Source organism: Ictidomys tridecemlineatus, chromosome 2 (genome assembly GCF_052094955.1).
Source record: "Ictidomys tridecemlineatus isolate mIctTri1 chromosome 2, mIctTri1.hap1, whole genome shotgun sequence".
In the NCBI taxonomy this organism is placed as follows: domain Eukaryota; kingdom Metazoa; phylum Chordata; class Mammalia; order Rodentia; family Sciuridae; genus Ictidomys; species Ictidomys tridecemlineatus.
Genome location: NC_135478.1, coordinates 54,711,480 through 54,731,876, shown reverse-complemented (window position 1 = coordinate 54,731,876; position 20,397 = coordinate 54,711,480). Strand labels below are relative to the sequence as shown.

Genomic DNA, 20,397 nt, shown 5'->3' with positions numbered 1-20,397 from the left:
AGATGCTTAGCAGCTAAGGCTGCTGGTTGGCCCACCTATTTGAACATGTCTGAGAGAAGGTGAGGTCCCTTGTTGTGTTTTGTTTTTTATTGGTTCTAGGGATTGGACCCCAGGGAAGCTCTACCACTGAGCCATTTCCCAGCCCTTTTTACTTTGAATCAGAGTCTCAATAAGTTGCTAAGGCTGGCCTCAAACTTGCTTCTCCTGCCTCAGCCTCCCGAGTTGCTGGGAGTACAGGCGTGCGCGCACCACCGTATTTGGCAGAAGCTGAAGTATCTTGATAGGGGTTTTCTCTTGGAAAACAAAATCAACTCAGTCTGAGATATCTGTATTATTATCTCTGATTTTGCAATAGCTATTACTGTTGTTATAGATAGTAAAATCACACGCACATATAAAGCATACCTTTCATAAAAGAGAAAACCCTTCTTAATTGCACCTTTGAGGTCTGGAGTTATCAAACTGTAGCTAGTGGGACAAAATCAGAATGGCTTTTATCTTTTTTTTTTTTTTTTAAGAGAGAGAGAGAGAGAGAGAATTTTAATATTTATTTATTATTTTTTTAGTTTTTGGCGGACACAACATCTTTGTTGGTATGTGGTGCTGAGGATCGAACCCGGGCCGCCTGCATGCCAGGCGAGCGCGCTACCGCTTGAGCCCCAGCCCCGGCTTTTATCTTTTTATTTGGTTTTGTGTTTTTATTTTATTTAGTACTGGGGATGGAACCCAGAGGTGTTCTACCCACTTTGCTCCACCCCCAGCCTCTCTATTTCTTCCTTTTTTTTTTTTTTCTTCTTGTTAGCTGAAATTGTGCCCCAGGGTCACTTCACCACTGAGCCATGTCCCCAGCCCTTTTTGTTTATTTTTTAGTTTTGGAACAGGGTCTTGCTAAGTTGCCCACGCTGACTCCAACTTGATGATCCTTCTGCCTCAGCCTCCAGTGTCTCTGGGATTCCAGGAATGCCCCACGACATCCAGCTTATATTTTTCCATATTTGGGGGGTGGGGAGTAAAAAAAAAAAAGAACATTTTGTAGCACATGAAATTTCATTTTTAAAGTCCATGAATAAAGTTTTATTGGAACACAGCCACACCCATTCATTTAGTGGCATCTTGGGCTGCGTTTGCTATGATCAAGTTGCTTAGTTAAAACTAACTTGCAGCTGGAAAAACTAAGTATTTACTACTTGACAGGGTTTTGAATCAGTTTGCTGACCCTGAAGCTAGAACGATATAGTGTGTACAGATTGGCATTTATTTCCTCTGATTCACTGAAATTAGTATTTATTAACATGACAGAAAATAAGCACTCCTTGGATTGTCTTACCTCCTTTTCTCTTTTCATGAAACCTGGGAATACTTTCTGGACATCTTTCCCTATCAGTCTATAAAAATCTAATACCTTTATTAGCTTTTAGAATCCATTACATGGATTTTTTTATACAGCTAAAAATTTCTCTGTCGACGACCACGTTGACGGGATCTGCTGTTTGTGTGCTGTAGCAACCACTTTTCTTGGGCTAAAACATGCCTGTGTTTATTTCCCCAATTATGTTTCTGTGGCATAACTGGAACCTCCAGGTCAGAGGATATGAACATTGACTATTTTAAGAGCTCTTTGTCAAATTGTCCTCCAAAGAAATGGTGCCAAATTCCACCCTCAGTCCTTCAAAAGTATGAGTGTGTATTTGTGTGCTCTCTGGGCAGCACCGTTAAAACATCTCAGCTCTTGTAGCAAGCTGGTAATTAATCCTTGTTTAATCACCCCCAGTGACAACTTGTGCCTGATGACTAGTGAGGAGTCATGGCCGCATGGAGATCAGCCATCTTTTTTTTGGGGGGGGTACTAGGATTTGAACCTATGGGTGCTCTATCACTGAGCGACATCTCCAACCCATTTTATTTATTTTTATTCTTTATTTTTTATTTTTTGGGTATCGGGATTGAACTCTGGGACACCTGACCACTGAGCCACATCCCCAGCCCTATTTTGTATTTTTATTTAGAGACAGGGCCTCGCTAAGTTGCCGAGACTGGCTTTGAATTTGCAGTCCTCCTGCCCCAGTCTCACAAGCTGTTGGGATTACAGGCATGCAAAATCGTGCCTGGCCTGTTTATATTTTTAATTGAGACAGGGGTCTCACTAAGTTGTCGAGGCTGGCCTCCAACTTGCCATCCTCCTGCCCCAGCCTCTCGAGTGGCTAGGATTACAGGTGTGCACCCTGTGCCCAGCCGTCAGTCTCATTTTTTTCCCCCCAGAAATACATTTCTTTGTCTTCAATCCTGAAAGTAATACCTACATTTTGTTGAGAGGTGATCATTCATCCGAATGCCTCCATAGTTTGAGGGTGGTGGGAGGAAGGAAGACCTAATGAAAATGCTGGGTATTTTTTGTTTGTTTGGTTTGGTTTTTTTGTTTTGTTTTGTTTTGTTTTTGGTTCAAGAAGGCTCAAAGGTTATCCTTCACCCCTGCCATTAATGAGGGCCCTGAGCGCTCTCCCTGTGGAGTGAGGGAGCATTCCCTGGCGGGAATGGATTCCTGGAGTTCTGATCTTTTGAGGTCAGAGGGACTCTACCTGCCTATATATGGAGTATCCTGGGGGATGATCTCTGGGGAGAAATGTGTTTCTAGCCAGTGTTAGAAAAATCGCTTTGAAGCTTTTAAGAGCTTATGTGGGGCATGACGCTGAGTGGCCAAAGGGCCGGGTTGTTGGGATAGAGACTTGGTTCTGCTTCTTACTGGCTGACTGTCCCAGGGCCCATGACTTAACCTCTCTGAGCCTCGTTTTACTCCTCAGTCCAGTGGGGATGCCGTTCCTTGTCTGCTGCGGTGGTTTTGAGGATTAAGTGGGACGATGCCGGCCGAGTGCGTCCTTCTGTACACCGCGAGTGGCCTGGCTTGATGGTGCTGTGGTTTCAGAAGGTTCAGTGGAAACAGGGAGGAATGAGGGGTAAGAAGATGCTCATTTAGGAGCCTAGAAATGGTAGATCCTGTGACAGATAAAAAGCCACTTCTGCACTGTGAATGGAAGCCCTTCCTTGGTTAAACGGCAGTGACAATTCTTGGCTCATGGACTGAGCTCTGAAGAGAGCAGATATTTTACTGCATATCTGTAGCAGATTTTATGCCTTTTTTTTTTTTTTTAGCAAAAATGTGGGATGCAACTATTACGTGAATTTTTTTTTTTTTTTTTTTTTTGGTACTGGGGATTGTATTTTGTTTAGAGACGGGATCTCACTGAGTTGCTTAGGGCCTTGATAAATTGCTGAGGCTGGCCTCAAACTTTCGATCCTCCTGCCTCAGCCTCTCGAGCCGCTGGGATGACAGGCATGCACCACCGTGCCTGGTGCTGCTATTCACCTTTTAAACGGAGAGATAACAGACTTGTACCAGGCGACGTTGATGCAGTGCAAGGTTATAAACCAAGTTTTGGACTGAAAGGAATCAGGGGCAGCCATTATGCAATAAAATACAGTAGAGTTGCCCTCTGCCCTCACGCAGGGCATCTGTTTCTGAGGGAATTGAGACTTCCTGATGGAGTGGTGTACATGGCATGTCACGTCCTCACCTAGGGGCACATAGACTTCAGGTGAAACAGAGTCGGTGGAATTGGCCTCTCACCGTCTGTTTGGACAGAGGAGGATCATAAAGACAGTCTGCTAACGGTAAGAGGAGGATCACTTCCAACTCCAGCCCCGGTGTATCCTACCAGCTGGATCTTGAAAACTCAAGTCCAAGATGAGAATCCACGTCATTGACGTGGGATCGACTCTACGTATCGTGCCTCCCTCAAGCCCGCCTAGAACATGTGAGTTCTTGTGAGTGTGCACCCGGCTACACTTCTCCATTGACCCCAACATAAGTCTTCAAGCCCAAGTTTTCTCTCTCCTGAGGCAAGAGAAACCAGGGTCTTTCTACAGCATGTGAACATGGGGTCACCTTCTGGCGACTCCTGAGGCTAGATCTGGCCTGCGTGTGGATTTTCTTAGCTTTGCACAGGATTGAAATGTTGGGTTGGTTGCGAACATCTGAATACGTGTCCAAGTGCGTATTTGGGCTGCCTCTGGGAAACTGAGAATATCTAGTAACTGTGTTCTTACGTTTCTTCTTTGCTTTTAGATGAAATACGTGTGTTCAACTTTTCCACAGTCCTCACTGTTCTCTAGAGTCCTACCCGAGGTCTGCCTTGCTCATTGACATTATTTGTTATTTCGAAAGCAACTAGTGAGTGAGTAATGTATATGCCTGGAAGAATGATGTGAGTGGCAGATGGAACAAAGTCCCTGCTGGGCAGGGACCGCTGTGCAGGGCAGGTCACTAAGCAGTAGAATCCTCCCTATCTGGGAGATGGTGTGAGGAAGCCGCTCATGCTACTGCATCTCTGCATCCCTACTTTGTGCCTGACTTCCTGCGTGCTCCAACTGCTTCCTGTTATATTGCAAACAGTTTTCCGTGGCATGTCTTTTATTTTCTACTTTTTAAATATAAGAAAATTAGGAACCATCGTTCACACAAGTAGCAGGTGGTGGAGTAAGTATTGGAACCCAGATCTTTGGGGCTCAAGATGGCTTGTCCTGGGCTGGGGCTGGGGCTCGGTGGCAGAGTGTTTGCCTGGGTTCGATCCCCAGCACCACATAAAAATAAATAAATAAAATAAAGGTATGGTGTCCATCTACAGCTAAGAAAAAAAAAATGATGTTAGATCTTTAACCCAAGGAAGGTGTTTAGTTCTGGCAAATTGAGTCTCCGAGTCTAAAGGTAAAACTGTGCACTGGGGGACACCGTCTTGTGTTCTCAGGGGCCTGGGGGTGGGATCTGAGGAGTGTCTGCTGTGGACATAAGTCCTTGGGTGAGCTGATTTTTCTGGGGGCTGCCATCTTCCAGGTGAGACTCCTGTCCAAGCAGCCGGGGTGACACTGAGGGGTCTGGCAGGTGCCACCTTGGGAGAAGTGGACTCAAGCCCAACAGGATTTCCTGTTCTGGGGGGGTCGCTCCTGGTTTTCTAATCAGATCTCCCTGTGTTCCAGGGAAGCTCCCTTCAGCCGGAGAATGTCCCTGGGGTTCCGTTGGGGGCATGAGGACATCTTATCAATGCCATTTGCATCATGTTTTCTAGAAGAAATCTCCACCAAAGGGATCGGCCGAGGGAGGGAGTTCCCGCAGCCCCTCTGCAGCCAGCTAGAATCAACCTGCATTGAGATGAACGAGGTGGCCCTCGGCCAGTCGGTGGCCCTCGGCCAGTCGGTGGCCCTCGGCCAGCCGGTGGCCCTGTGCTTTGGAACCTGGGCTTCCCGCCACTTGGGCGATCTGGGTGTCAAGGTGACCAAACAGACGCCAGCACGTTTGCCCCGTGGAAGGCATTTAATGAGCGCCCTTATTCGATTTTATGTTTGGTAAACTACTTGGTGATGCAGAAGCTGCTGTTTACGGTTCTTAAAAAACGGGCTCCATTATGTGTGCGCAGAACACCCACCGTGGACGTCCCCACTTGCAGGGCGGAGAGCTCAGGCCTCCAGGGGACTTATTAAGAGAAGGCAGGGGCTCTCTTTCTTCAGCGACTCTAAAATTACTCCAATGAGATGATTTCTCTGAGTCTTTTGTTCTCCCACCAGGCACCCAGGGGTGCCCCTTGTCATTTACATCCTTGATGGCTGGGCCTTTGGCACCTCTCCAGTGACTTATTGAATCGTTGGGAAATCGCAGTGACAGGTGCCTTTGATCCTGGTGAAGCCCCACATTTGGAGACAGTAGGTTACCAGGGAATGTCAGCGTCCCCTTGGACCTCGACCCTTTGTAGCCGCGGGGAAGGGCACATCAGTATGTTCCTTGGGTTCTAGGCGTAGAACAACTAAGGGATGTGTCCAACCATTAGGGATTTAGGGTCATGGAAAAAAAATTATTTTCTCAATCCTGGTGCTAACAGAATTTTTAAGGCATGCTCATTTCTGATTTTAAATCCGTTTTGATCAAGTTGTTGGAATCATAAGTATACACACAGTGAAAAAAAATCAGCAAAGTTAAGTGATGAGGAAATAAGATGAGTACTTCTAGTGTTCAGGTGTGATTTCTTATTTCTTATTACTAGGGATTGAATCCAGGGGCTCTTAACCTCTGAGCCACATCCCCAGACCTTGTTCTTTAATATCTATTTTGAGACAGGGTCTCGCTGAGTTGCTTAGCACCTTGCTTTTGCTGAGGCTGGCTTTGAACTTGAGATCCTCCTGCCTCAGCCTCCTGAGCCGCTGGGGTTACAGGCATGGGTCACTGTGCCCAGCAAGGTGTGACTTCTTTCTAGTCTTGGCTTTCCATAGAGTTTCACATAGATGTCTGAGGTTTTTGGAGCTGCTATAACAAAATACTAGCAATTGAGTGACTTTTTCAAAAAAGAACAGGAACTTATCTGCTCTGATTTCTGGAGGTTTAAAGTTCGAACTCAAGGTGTCTGCAAGCTCCCCTGGAGGCCCTGAGGCCCAGCCTGCCCCATGCCTCCCTCCGAGCTTCTAGTGGCTGCTGGTAGCCCTGGGTGTCTCTGGCTGGTGGATCTCAGCCTCCCGTCACATGACATGCACCCCAGGCTCTTGTCTTCCTCTGTACAGTCTTGGCATTAGACTTAGGCCACCCCTGGCCCAGGATGATCTTTCTCAAGAGCCTTTATAACGTCTCCAAGACCTTTTTTCCAAACAAGATCACATTTAGAGGGTCCAGGGAGACCACCCTTTTTCGGGAGGAGGGGATACATCTTTCCTTCCAGCATATTTTGGGAGGATGGGACGCTATATTCAACCCACAGCCGCCATGATGATAATAAAATAGACACAGTTCGTTCCTTAAGTGTTGTGCCCGATAATGGCTTTCCAGATGTGCTACTCGTCCGACTGCCGTGACACAGGATGGCTGGGCCTGCACTTGGGGGCAGCTTTTTGAGGAATGCATTTAACTTGATTATTCCTCCCTCTCTGTCTTTGTTGTACCCAGATTTGTCCCGGGGTGGTCTAACCACTAAACCACATCCCTGGCCTCCTTTATTTTCTATTTTGGGATAGGGTCTCACTGAATTGCTCAGGGCCTATGTTGCTGAGGCTGGCCTCCAGCCTGTGATCCTCCGGCGTCAGCCTCCCAAGTCATTAGGACTATAGACATGTGCCACCTTGTCCAGCTCTCTTACATTCTTAATTGATTCCTTAGACTTGCCCATGGATATAAGCAGGATAGACATTGGTGATAGTGTGGTGGAACAGACCACAAGAAAGCAATTAGACAACCCCAACACCTACAACCTTAAAAAACTCACTCCGGAGTCTTGAGACCTGCACCCATGACCAGCAGCCACGTGTACATGTCTCTTCTTGTCACCGTGACTTGGGGGTGTGCCCCTGGCCTTCAGGGGGGCTGGGGCTGGGGTGTTAAGGTGTAGTCTGTGAGGTGGCCCTGTCTAGTGCTTTTGGAGCCTCTGACCTGGGGAGCAGTGGAGGGGTCTGGAGAGCGCGGAGGCCTTGGGAAGGCGCACTGTGCTTCTCGGGCTTGGAAACCCGCTCACCTTCTCTGGACCTCAGTTTCCTTCTCTGGAAGTTGGGAGAGACTGTAGAGTCTGGAAGGGGCACACCCACCTTGGTAAACACCAGGCCATGGTGTGTCTGGGCATGGCTGTGGGAGTAGCCCACGGAGGGCGTTTTGTGGAAAAGAAATTCAAGAGAACAGAAGTTCTTCATTCAGTCCCCTCGTAAGCAACCAAAAATCTCCACGGGCCTGGTGACACACACCTGTCATCCCAGGGGCTCAGGAGGCTGAGGCAGGAGGATGGCCAGTTCAAAACCAGCCTCCGCAACTCAGCGAGGCCCTAAGCAACTCAGTGAGACCCTGTCTCTAAGTACAAAACAGGGCTGGGGATGTGGCTCAGTGGTCCAGTGCTTCGGAGTTCAATCTCCAGTATTAAAAAAAAAATATGTGTGAAGATTTAAGATTCCATAATGACTTGACAGAATTTTTCAGCCCTCATTTCTCGTAAGGCTTGCTATTTAAATAAATTCTAGTCAAAGGGATAAGTGAAGGTACTGTGCACAACTCCTGGAAAGTAAGTGCTTTTCAAGGGAAGGAATGTGCCTACCTTTCCCTGCTTCCTCTCCATTGGAATGTGGATGTGATAGCTGGAGCTCAGGCAGCTACATTCAACAGTGAGTTGGAAGCCTGGTATGGAGGAAAACAAAGAGAGGCAGTGTCCGGGTCTCTGATGGTCATAGAGACGCTGTGGTAGCCTGAACTGCATAACTCCAGGCTGTGCTATATTTATGAGGGAGAGAAATGACTTTCCGTCTTATTAAAGACACTGTTATTTGGGGATTTCAATTGAATTTCATACCAGTTGCAGTTTAAAAAAATTAACTGACCAACTATAGATGTTGATTATGTTTAATAAAAGTTCTCTTATAGCAGTACTGCCTTCAGGTCAAGAATTAAATTAGGTTATTTCAACAGAATGCTAGAACTTTCTTTTCCAACAACATGACATATATTATGTTCTCCATGGTGGAGACTCCAGAATCATTCTTTTTTTTTTTTTTTGCACTGGGAATTGAACCCAAGGGCACTTAACCACTGAGCCACATCCCCTCTAAAGAGACAGGGACTCACTACGTAGCTTCCAGCCTCGCTAAGTTGCTGAGACTGACTTTGAACTTGTGGTCCTCCTGCCTCAGCCTCCCCAGCTGCTGGGATCATAGGCCTGTGCCCCTGCACCCTACTTCTTTCAGGTTTTGAAGTGCAGGCGAAGGACATGTGTTCCGTTTTGAGCTGGGATGACTTCATCTGAAACCTTGACTTTCCTTAGGGTAGTTGGACCCCCCAACACACACACACACACACAGGAATCCCCGCCCCCCAACAGGAATCCAGCTGCTCTGCAAACTTGCACCTCTATCTACGGAGGAATAATCAGGGACATTTCAGGAATGTCACCCGGGGAAGCTCACGTGCTGTTGGGGAGTGCATTTCACACTGCTTGTAGCCTTAAAGGGTGCAGGTGAAGGCCGGCGGTCGGTTCCCTTGGTGGCCCCTGCGTGTTTCCACCAGACTGGGCAGGCATCACATTGGCAGACAAAGGTGCAGAAATAGGGGGCCTGAGCCCTGGCAGCCTGTACACGAAATTCGCCATCCAGAGATTTCCCTGGCTGTAAAGACTGTTTTGATTTTGTACCTGGGATGGAACCTGGGGGTGCTTAACCCCTGAGCCCCACCCCAGCCCTTTTCATGTTTTAGTTAGAGACAGGGTCTCAGGGTTCCCCTCAGTGGCTTTGAACTTGTGATCCTCCTGCCTCAGCCTCCTGAGCCTCTGGGACTGGAGGTGAGAGTCCCCACTTTGTATTCACACTTGAGCCAGGTGGAGACCCCAGGTTCCTGGTGCCCTGGGGGTGCTCCTTCTCCCCCACCCCACCCCCACCGGCTCTGCTGCCAACGATCGCCAATACACAGCATTGCTAAGGGGTGAGCACTGACTCCCAGGGCGCCCGCCCCCACCTGCTCCCCAGCACCCAGCACTCTCCCCCTCCTGCCCTCCCCAGCACCGACCCCCACCAGCACCCCCAGCCTCTTCTCCCGCCTTGTCCCTCCACCCTTTTCCCCCCCGCCAGCAGGGGGAGGCAGCTCTGCCCTGCTCCGTGCAGGGCGCTGGCCGAGCATGGAGAGGCCCTGGGTCCGGTCCTCAGCACCACTAAAAATAAAATGAAGGGAAAAAAAAAAAAAAAAAGCAGCAGCTCTTATGAAATATTGAGCAGATACAAAATACAAAAGTATCCATTAAATATGTATAAGCAGGAGTCACACCGTGGGCGCCCCCAGCCTGCCACCTGCCTTTAGGAAATAGAGCCTTGTAATGATCTGTTCCCTCTCCACCCCCTCCCCCCTCGCAGGTACCACTCTCTGGAATCATCATCCTCTCTCTCTCTCTCTCTCTCTCTCTCTCTTCCTGAAGTATTGCCCACTGTGTGTCTTTTGGTGGCTCTGCATGTGTTGTTTCGGGGACTCTGGTGCCAGAGCTTCTCCGGAGCGTGCCAGGCCTGCAGTGTGTGCCCACGGGTTTCCTAGGTGAGGGCGCGTTGCCTTACAAAGGGCTGGGGCAGCTTGTGCTCCCACCCGCGGGTGACCTGCCGTTTGCCTCTCATTCTTGTCTATGTTTATTTATTTATTTATTTTTGGCACCAGGGATTGAACCCAGGAGTGCTTAACCCCTGAGCCCCCTCCCCAGCCACTTTTAATATTTTACTTAGAGACAGGGTCTCACTGAGTTCTTTAAGGCCTCACTAAGTGGCTGAGGCTGGCTTTGAACTCATGATCCTCCTGCCTCAGCCTCCACGCCTGGGATCACAGGCGTGGGCCACCGCACTGACTGTCTGTGTTTAATCCCGTCACGTCTCTGCAGCCCTTGGCAGGTGTGATTTTTCTCTTCCTGGAGCGTCCTTTCTCCGTCCACCTTGGGATGTCTGTTTCTAGCTGTGGCTTCTCTGTCTCATCGTCCACCGCTCAGTTTGATCATCTCCTTCTCAGAACACTTCTCTGATCCTGTCTCCTCTCTGACCCTGACTCCTCCCTGCCCTAAGACAGTGACCTCTGGGAGGGCTGAGTCCTGGGACCCAGCACTGTGCCTGGCCCGTGGTGGGTGCTGGAGTCTTGGTTGGTGAAGGGAATGAGTGGCTGGGAGTGCTGTCCATCCTGATGTCCTCTGGTGCAGGGACATGAAACAGGACCAGAGAAAGCTCAGAGAGACTCACCCCGCGGCTGCCTCCGACTTCAAGGCAAGTTCCATGACAAAGTTACCACCCGAGGCTTCTTGGGAGAAGCGTGGATGTCAGCCTCGGGTGGGACAGGAGATTTCTTTTTTCTTCATGTTGTATGGGTTCCTATGAATCATTGGGATTCCTTTTGACCTAATGGGAAATGCGTGGAATATAATTTGCTCCACTTCAGGCCGCAGTGCTGACTTTGACCCTCTTCACAACAGGATATCTCTGAGCCGGATGCTAAGAGTCGACTCTAGATGAAATAAATGAGCAAACAGGTTCTAAATAAGCAGGAGCCGTTTCTCCAGTCATCTTCAAAGAAAGGAGGAGCAGGGACGCCTCTGAGGTGCAGAATCAACCCAGATTCCCTTTGGACTGGAGGGAGATGGAGACCCAGTGCAGTTTTGATCTGCGTTTCTCTAACTGCTTGAGAAGTCCAACACTTCTTCCAATATCTGATCATTCATGCTTCTCCTTCTGTGAAGTGCTTGTTCAGTTCCTTTGCCCGTTGATTGATTGGGTCATTGTGTGTGTGTGTGTGTGTGTGTGTGTATGCGCGTGTATGTGGTTTTTGAGTTCTTTATATGTCCTGGAGATTAGTGCTCTATCTCAGGTGCAGGTAGCAGAGACTTTCTCCCGTTCTTCACGCTTTTGATAGTTTCCTTTGCTGTGAAGAAGCTTCTTAGTTGGATACTCCAGTCAGGATGGCGATCATCAAGAATACAAGCAACAGTAAGTGTCGGCGAGGATGTGGGGAAAAGGCACTCAGACATTGTGGGGGGACTGCAAATTGGTGCAACAAATCTGGATAGCAGTATGGAGATTCCTCAGAAAACTGGGAATGGATCCACCCTTGGACCCAGCTATCCCTCTCTTTAGTCTATACCTAAAGGACTTATAATCAGCATACCACAGTGATGCAGTCACATCAACAGTTTTAGCAGCTCCATTCACAATGGCTAAGTTATGGAACCAACCTAGGTGCCCTTCAAAAGATGAATGGATAAAGAAAATGTGGTACATACACATAATGGAATATTACTCAGCCTCAAAGAAGAATGACTTTATGACTTTTGCTAGTAAATGGATGGAACTGGAGACTATCTTGCTAAATGAAATAAGCCAGTCCCGAAAAACCAAAGGTGGAATTTTCTCTGCAGATACGCAGATGCTAACACATAACTAGAGGGAAGGGGAGGGAAGAATAGAGGTTCATTGGGTTAGACAAATGGGAATGAAGGGAAGGGGGGGGATGGGAAAAGGAAAGACAGTGGAGTGACGCTGCCCCACAATGAAACTCCATATCGTGTACAACCACAAGCCTGGGATCCCCTATTAGAATAAGACATACTTTGTGTTTGTATAAATATGTCGACATATACTCTAGTGTCATATATAACTAAAAAGAACACATAAAAGAAAAAGCATTAACCCATGTTCCCGCCAGCAATGCAAAAATAAAAAATTAAGTGGCTCTTGCTGGAGGCCGGAACCTAGAAGTCAGGCCTCCTGGCCTCTGTCCTGGAGACTCATCGCTTTTTACTGCTCCAACCCACGGAGCCTTTCTTAATTGCACTGCTTCTGTGAAGGGGCTGTGCTTACTCTTCAACATTCTTACGAATTCTCACAAGTCTTACTCCTTGTTTCCATTCAATCTTGGTCACTTAAGATTTAACATGGGACAATGAAATTGGTGTCCCTGGAAGCAGACTGAAAGGGCAGATGACTTGGAAGTTTTGTTAAAAATGAACCAAGAAAGGGCTGGGGAGATAGTTCAGTTGGTAGAGCGCTTGCCTCACATGCACAAGCCCTGGGTTCAATCCCCAGCACCAGCCAAAAAAAAAAAAAAGAAGAAGAAGCAAGAACGTGGCCCATACCTGTAATTCCAGCAGCTTGGGTGGCTGAGGCCGGAGGATCAAAGGCAGCCTCTGCAACTTAGCAAGGCCCTCAGTAACTCGGTGCAAAACAGGGCTGGGGATGAGGCTCCGTGGTCCAGTGCCCCTGGGTTCAATCCTGGTACCAAAAGAAAAGGGTCGTGTGCACGTCTCTTTGGCTCGTGGGTCCGTCCCTCCTGTACACTGACTTGTACACACAGGCCCCTCTGGGCTCCCTCCCTCTGACTCAGTGCGTGCTCCCCAGTGCTCCTCCTAGGCAGCGTTCGTAAGAGAGGAAGGCTACCCAGGAGTGGCCAGGGCCCGCCAGGGTCACTGTAGGAAAATGCCATGTGCCCCCTTGGGAAGGGACCGGGCTTGGAAGCATGTATAGAGCAGTTCTTCCCAGAGCCCACATTTCTGTGTCCCCTCCACTCCTTTGGCTCCATCTGAGGACCTTCCCTGTCACCAAGAGACAATTTTGTGCTGTGAGTCTACTTGCAACTTGAGCCACGGGAAGAGCCAGGCTGTGTCGGGGGGCAGGATGGAACCCGAGGGTGGAGGCCAGGAATCCTGGGGTAGAGGCTGGAAGGGCAGAGGCCAAGGCTGACGGTGCGGGGAAGAGGGGGCCGTGTTTGAGGCTTGGAATTTGGATTGGGGTGTGGGTACCCAGAGGGTTATGATGGAGGTCCTTGCAAGGGCTACGCAAATGTGGACGTTCTGTGTAAACGTGTGTTGAAGTGTAACGTGGGGATGGAAGTTCACCAACGAGAACTTGAACTCTTTCCCTCCCTAAGCTGAACCCTCAGGACTGAGCTCTAGAGACACACGAGCAGACTGGGACCGCAGTGCCACCCCCATGGTATGTGTGCCACACGCTCCAAAGAAGAGACCAGATGGGCATGGTCACCCTGGGGGGGGGTCTTGCTCCTTGTCCTGAGTCACAAGGTCTGGGGACAGGTTGTGACATCAGGAAGGGTTTAATAGCTCTTGGCTCACTTGGCTCAGGGACAGTAGACCACGAGACACCAGCGTTACCCACAAGGCAAAGCCGGGGACACACACGGCCCCACAGAAGGGAAAGACACCAAGGCCAGCCAGGTCCCAGCTCTGTGCTGTGCAGGTCACGCACGGTCCTCGCAACAGCCTATGTGGTGGGCTCCATTTTTTTTTTTTTTTTTTTTAGGCAGTGCTGGGGATTGAACCCAGGGCCTTGGGCATGTGAGGCAAGCGCTCTACCAACTGGTTCTCAGCTTCAGGCTCAGCATAATTTTTTTTTTTTTTTTTTGGTACCAGGGATTGAACTCAGGGGCACTAGACCACTGAGCCCCATCCCCAGCCCCATTTTGTATTTTATTTAGAGACAGGGTCTCACGGGCCTTACTTTTGCTGAGGCTGGCTTTGACCTCGTGATCCTCCTGATCCTCCTGCCTCAGCCTCCCAAGTCGCTGGGATGACAGGCTTGCACCACTGCGTCCTGCCTTGGCTCAGCTCTTGATGCTGATAAATGCTAGAACCCACATTTGGATTCAGGCCCCAGCTGGTCTGAAAAGATGGGACAGGTGGCTCAATTTCCCCCACCTGTCCTGCTTCACCTGAATGTGAAAACAAGGATACCATCCACAAAGTAATTGTGATGGGGTCCAACCCACGAGGAATTCTGTCTGGTTTATGAAGGGTTTTTTTTTTTTGAGGATTAAATGAGATAGTATATTAATGTTACAAAAAGTATCTGGCACATATTGAATTCTTCCACAAATGCTAATTACCATACTTGACAAATAGATGCATTTAATAAATGTTAACTTTTCTTGTTGTGAAGCCCAGAAGGCTCAGAGGTCTGTGTTCAATCTCGTTACTGAGCATGTGCCTTTAATGTTATCTGGTAATGGCTATTCCTTGGGGCTAGAACCTGTGATTTTGTGGGAAGGGCTTTTTAATGAGAATGCTCTGGAAAGACAGAGCCTCTTCTTATCCATTGACTCTTTCACTGCACGATTAGTTCACTTTCTTTTTTCTTTTTCTTTTTTGGTACCAGGGATTGAACTCAGGAACACTCCACCACTGAGCCCCATCCCCAGCCCTATTTTGTATTTTATTTAGAGACAGGGTCTCCCTGAGTTGCTTAGGGCCTCACTAAATTGCTGAGGCTGGCCTCCAACTTGCAATCCTCCTGCCTCAGCTTCCCAAGCATCTGGGATTACAGGTGTGCTCCACCGTGCCCAGCCAATTACTTCACTTTTAACTTTTGTTTTCTGCCATGGTGGATTCGGATTCTGTGAAGAGTGCTGTCTCTTTTGTTTCTTCAAGAGTGCACATTTTTTTCCCCTTGTCCTTGTGTTCACATCTGTCCACGCTCTTTAAAAATGAAAAGAAAAAGAAAAAAAAAAGGCATTTGATAAAATCATTTTAACATCACCCGCTTAAAAAGGAAAGGAAAAAATTCACAGATATCCAATTTAGAATATTATGAAAGATGAGCTCTGAAAAATGAAGTGTATTCGCCTGACAATTTTAAAGGCATATTACCTTGACTTGAACCGAAAGAACAGCAGTGATTCTTAATTAGGCTTTTTTTTTTTTTTAAATCTAAACTCCTGAAGTTTCCAGGCTTGGTAAAGGTCAAAACAGTTTGTGAAGAAAAAGCAACCCAAGTTTTATAATCGTATTCCCGTCTTATTTCTTTTTCTCAGGAGCCAACCTTCTAAAAATAACCTTGTGTTGTTTGGGAGCTTCCTCAGTCTGGCCTAGGATAAATCTTTTTTTTTTTTTTTTTTTTAAAGATGTTATCACGGCATTTGGTTTCCAGTGATAATTTCCAAGGCTTGAGAAGAATTCCTCTTAGCAAAATCTTGTGAGGTCGGTCAGGGCAAATGTTGAACATCCTGGCAACTTATCTCTCTGTTTGTTTAGCATTTCTGAGCTTTTGAAGCTGCCCATAAATAATCATGAAGTTATCACAGAGGAGATCAGCTAAGATGGATTGACGTTATTCCCAGATGCCTGTGTGGTCGCAGAAAGCCGCGGGTCTTTCCAAAGGGGGCAGTAGGAGCACGGGGGTCTGCATGGCCGATGCTTCTCCTCATCATCTACTAAGCTACATGCATCTTGGTCATCTTGGTGTGCCATTCTCCTGGGCCCTTTAGAAGGCTTCTGTGGTTTTCTTGATACTGGGGATTGAACCAGGGGTGCTGACCCGAACAGACACATCCCCAACCTTTTAATTTTTTTTTAAAATTTTTTTATTTTTAGAGGGTCTTGCTAAATTGCTTACAGCCTCACTAAATTTCTGAGGCTGGCATCGGAACTTGCCATCCTCCTGCCTCGGCCTCCCAAGTTGCTGGGGTGACTGGTGTGCACCCTGCGCCTGGCAAGACTTTTGAGTTTTTATTTTGTCCTGGTGGGGTGCAGTATGAATTAAGAGGGAAAAAACTGTCTTGTAAAACTACAGAGTTGATTGGCTAGTTATGGGAATGCTTCTAGGTAAGGGGGGATGGGATTTAGACCCCTGCAAAATCACCCACTCCACATGAAACTATCTGAGTGACACCATCAAGTGCCCACGGGATGCAGGATAGCAGTATTGGTCGGACTCATTGGGCTGGTCGTGTGTCCCCTCTGCCTGCTTTGTTTTGACCAGAGGCCAGATGTCATAAAACATGGCGGTCACATGGCTCTTTATTCAAGGGCCCGGCTGAGGCACCACGTCAGCTCCAGAAACGGATGGTCCTGGAGCTCTGGGCAGAGGGCAGAGCGTCCACAAGGCCTTTGTCAAGACCTGCCCTTCCCCCCGGACCCTCTGAGTGCCCTCGTGGCCTGACCAGGGCAGGGTGGGGCTTGGGTCTGAGCCACTTCCCAGTCCTGCTGCCACAGCACCCAACAGACCAAGGTGGTCCAGGGGAGAGTCTTGCTTTTTCTCTGCTGAACTAAAAGACCCGACCAGCACAGCTGTACAGGAGGAAGAGTTTATCTGGGGGCTCAGGGTTTCCAAGGTCCCAGTCCACAGACAGCAGGCTCCATCCCTCAGGGCTCGAGGGGAGGCAGGACATCATGGAGGAAGAGTGTGGTGGAGGGAAGCAGCTCACATGGTGATCAGGAAGCAGAGAGAGACTCCACTCTCCAGAGACAAATAGAGACCCCAAAGCCACGCCCCCAATGCCCCCTCCTCCAGCCACACCCACCTCCTCCAGCCACCACCCAGTTAATCCCATCAGGGGTCCATTCACTGGTTGGGTTAAGGCTCTCACAGCCCAGTCATGTCTCCTCTGGACCTTCCTGCACCGTCTCACACGTGAGCTTTTGGGGACACCTCACATGCACCCCAGAGTAGGTGGGTGGCTGAAGCCGGGGGACAGCATGGTGAGTGGAGGGTGCAGACACTGCACAGAGAGAGAGTGGAAATGAACTAGGAATGCTTTTCCTGTGTGTGTGTGTGTGTGTGTGTGTGTGTGACCAGCATGGTGAGCTCCCACCTGCAGGAGGGCTGTGTCACTGGGCTCTCCTCTGGGACCCATGCTTCCCTCCCTTACCCTCCCTCCTCAGCACCCCCTCCCCTGTCCTGCAGGGGACAGGTGGCAGCCTCTCCCACCCCCACCCCCACCCTGCACAACCCCCTGGTGTGAGGCAGGCAGGGGAAGGAGAGTACTGTTTCCATGAACTGCTCCTCCTTTCCTGCAAGATGGACTGTGACGCCTGTGTTGATCCCACTGGCCAGGATGGGGTCACATGACTACCCACCTTCCCGGGAGCTGGAAATGTCACTGCTGAACTGGACTCTTTGCCATCTTGAGTTCCACATCAGGGTTCTGTGTGCAAGGCTCTAGGGCCAAAGGGATGAAGGCCTTCATGAGTTAACAGTCAGCAAACATGTATTGAGCACCACCTGTATGCAAAACATGTGAGTATCGCCCCTCTGATGGCTCTGCTCTCACTCTTTTGTGTGTGTGTGTGGGGGGTACTAGGGATTGAACTCAGGGGCACACAACCACTGAGCCCCATCCCCAGCCCTATTTTGTATTTTATTTAGAGACAGGGTCTCCCTGAGTTGCTTAGGGCCTCGCTAAGTTGCTGAGGCTGGCTTTGAACTTGCCCTCCTGCTTAGCCTCCCCAGCAGCTGGGATTATAGGCATTGCCACTGTGCCCAGTGGCTCTCCTCTCTTTATTGGACAGTCTTCTTTCAAATGGATCATGGCCAGCCCCGAGTCAATTGTAAACCATACGTTGAATATTTACAAGTCAAGAAGGGGTCTAAGTGCTTCACATTTGTTGTTGCATTTGATCTTCACCTAGAATCTTCTGAGCCGGCGCAGTTATATCCATTTCACAGGGATGGAAACTGAGTCACAGAGAGGTTTAGTCACTTGCCTGCTGTCACACAGTTGGTGGCACTGTTTTCTGTATTTTTTATGAACCATTCCAAAAATGGACCCAGATACTGCTCTGATGTGGCTGTGAGGTGTCCCCAAAAGCTCACGTGTGAGACGGTGCAGGAAGGTCCAGAGGAGACATGACTGGGTGGTGAGAGCCTTAACCCAACCAGTGAATGGACCCCTGATGCGATTAACTGGGTGGTGGCTGGAGGAGGTGGGTGTGGCTGGAGGAGGGGGCATTGGGGGCGTGGCTTTGGGGTCTCTATTTGTCTCTGGAGAGTGGAGTCTCTCTCTGCTTCCTGATCACCATGTGAGCTGACCCTGGATGTTGATTGCAAAACCTCAGTCCTGCCTAAGATGTCACCTGTGTCCGTATCCATGTGGTGTCTGGAAAGCTTCCAAGGGCAGAATGTCCTGGGATGTGGGGACACAGACAAACAGAATCTACCTTCCTCTTCCCTTAAGTCACATACCCATGAACCAAGGCCTGGGAGCAGCCAGGTCAAGGGTTGACCTTCCCTGGCGCTCAGGAGGCTCTGACTCCCTGAACCCAGAAAGCCTGAGACATCACATGATAGAGGACATTAAACTCCAGCGACTTGGGAGGCTGAGGCAGGAGGATCTCCAGCCTCAGCAACTTAGTGAGACCCTGAGCAACTTGGTGAGATCTTGACTTAAAATTAAAAAATTAAAAAGGGCTGGGGATGTGACTCAGTGGCCAAGCAACCTTGGGTCTCATCTCTGGTACCTTAATTAATTAGTTAATTAATTAAAAAGGTAAAATTTTTATATTTAATTAAATTGCAGGAAGTGCCTTGTCGGGAAGGAAGGGTGGGACTGACCGAGCTATGGGGGGACACGGGAAGGTGGCAGAACTGAAAGGTCACTGAGTGGAAGGAGGGAAGTACTGGGGGACAGAGTCTTTGGTAGAGGCAGTGACTTGGGTGCACAGTGTCCCCAAAGCTGGAAGGAGATTAACCATGTTTTGGGTTAACACCCAGGGGTGTGGGGACCTGGGACCCCTGGCAGGGAGAGGGACATGAAGCAGGACAGGAGCGCCCAGGCCAGAGCGTGGTGGACACGCAGGGTTCCATCCTGAGCGAGGTGACCGGGAAGCTGTGGAAGGAGTTTCCTCCCAGGAGTGACTTGATCCATTGTCTTCCCAGTCATCCCTGTGTCCCTGTCTGGGCCTGGGGAGCACAGGCTGCTCTCCAGACCAGGGTCGATGGCCTCGTCCCCTGCTGGACTCAGGTAGGGAGTGGGCGACTGCGCCCGTCCTCCACCCACCCCGGTGTGGAACCTTTTTAAAACTTTAAATCAAGGAAGCCATTCCTGCCCGAGCTCTGCCTTTTGTTCTCCTTCTCTAACCGGTGATGGGAGCCAGCCGCACGGTCTCTGAGACCCCAGAGGAGAGCGCGATTTCCATAGCAGCTGTAACCATGGGAAACCTGGCCTGCAGCCCGCGCTCCCCTCCCACCGCACCCCCTTCCCTCCCGACCCGGTGAGTAGAAATGCGGGGCCCCCACGGATCTCCTCATCATCCCATTGCCTGGAGGTGACATGCCTTTCCCTTCTGCTGTGTGACTGTCCAGGGGGGCTGGGTGCGTCGTCTCTGTTCAGCCAAGAACTAAAGCCCAGGATGCAGACACAGCCAGCCAGCTGCAGGTTCATGGCAAGAGCAACAGGGATGCAGAGACAGACCCCTCCCCAGAGAAGGGGCCCAGGGCTGGGAGTCCAGTGGGGGCGTTTGGGCCTGTTCTTTTTATGCATTCTAGAATGTTCTCCTTGGCTTATCAATTCCTCCCGTCCATGCTCTCCTCGCTGTTACTGATTGCTGCCCCCCTGTACACACATCTGTTTTAGTTTTTCTATTGGGTCCCCCGCTGGGGAGCACGAGTACAGAGGTGTCTGTCTGATTGGGTCTCCCCGCGTGTGTCCACGAGCACTTTGGTCCAGCAGGAGGCTGACCTCATCGGAAGCCCCTCCCTGTGCTCCTCTGTTCTGGCCCTGCCCCGACCTCCTCACTCGCCATCTTGCCCTGGCCACCTCTGCCCTTCTAGATCTTTCTCACCTGTACTCTAAGGAGGCTTAAGGACCAAAGGCTGGCTCGCCTGGGGAGGGCCAGGAGAGGTTCTTTCCGGGCCTCTTGTTTCTTCCCAGGTCAGGGGACAGGACGGGACGCGTCCTGCCTGACATGGGCAGAGATGGATGGTTTCTGTTTCTGAGTCGCCCAAGAGTGGTCTTCATCTCTTTCCCTTCCCCTCGGCTCTCCCGGGCTCTTGGTAATGAGCCATCTGGTAGGTCCCTTCAGAGAGATGCTCCAAATTCTTCCAGAAACATATAAGGGCCCGGAGCACCCGTGGGCTGCTGGTCCAGGTTTCTGTTGA

At 49.5% G+C, this 20,397-nt stretch overlaps 1 protein-coding gene and 1 non-coding gene across 2 annotated transcripts in view; both read left to right on the top strand.

The window, feature by feature from the left end:
* The window catches only part of Prickle2 (prickle planar cell polarity protein 2), a 328,065-nt gene that overhangs the window by 7,629 nt on the left and 300,039 nt on the right, over positions 1–20,397 (top strand). The gene's annotated exons all lie outside the window — the stretch shown is intronic.
* Positions 12,530–12,606, top strand: Trnav-cac (transfer RNA valine (anticodon CAC)). The gene has a single exon. It is a non-coding gene; the product is annotated as a tRNA-Val (tRNA).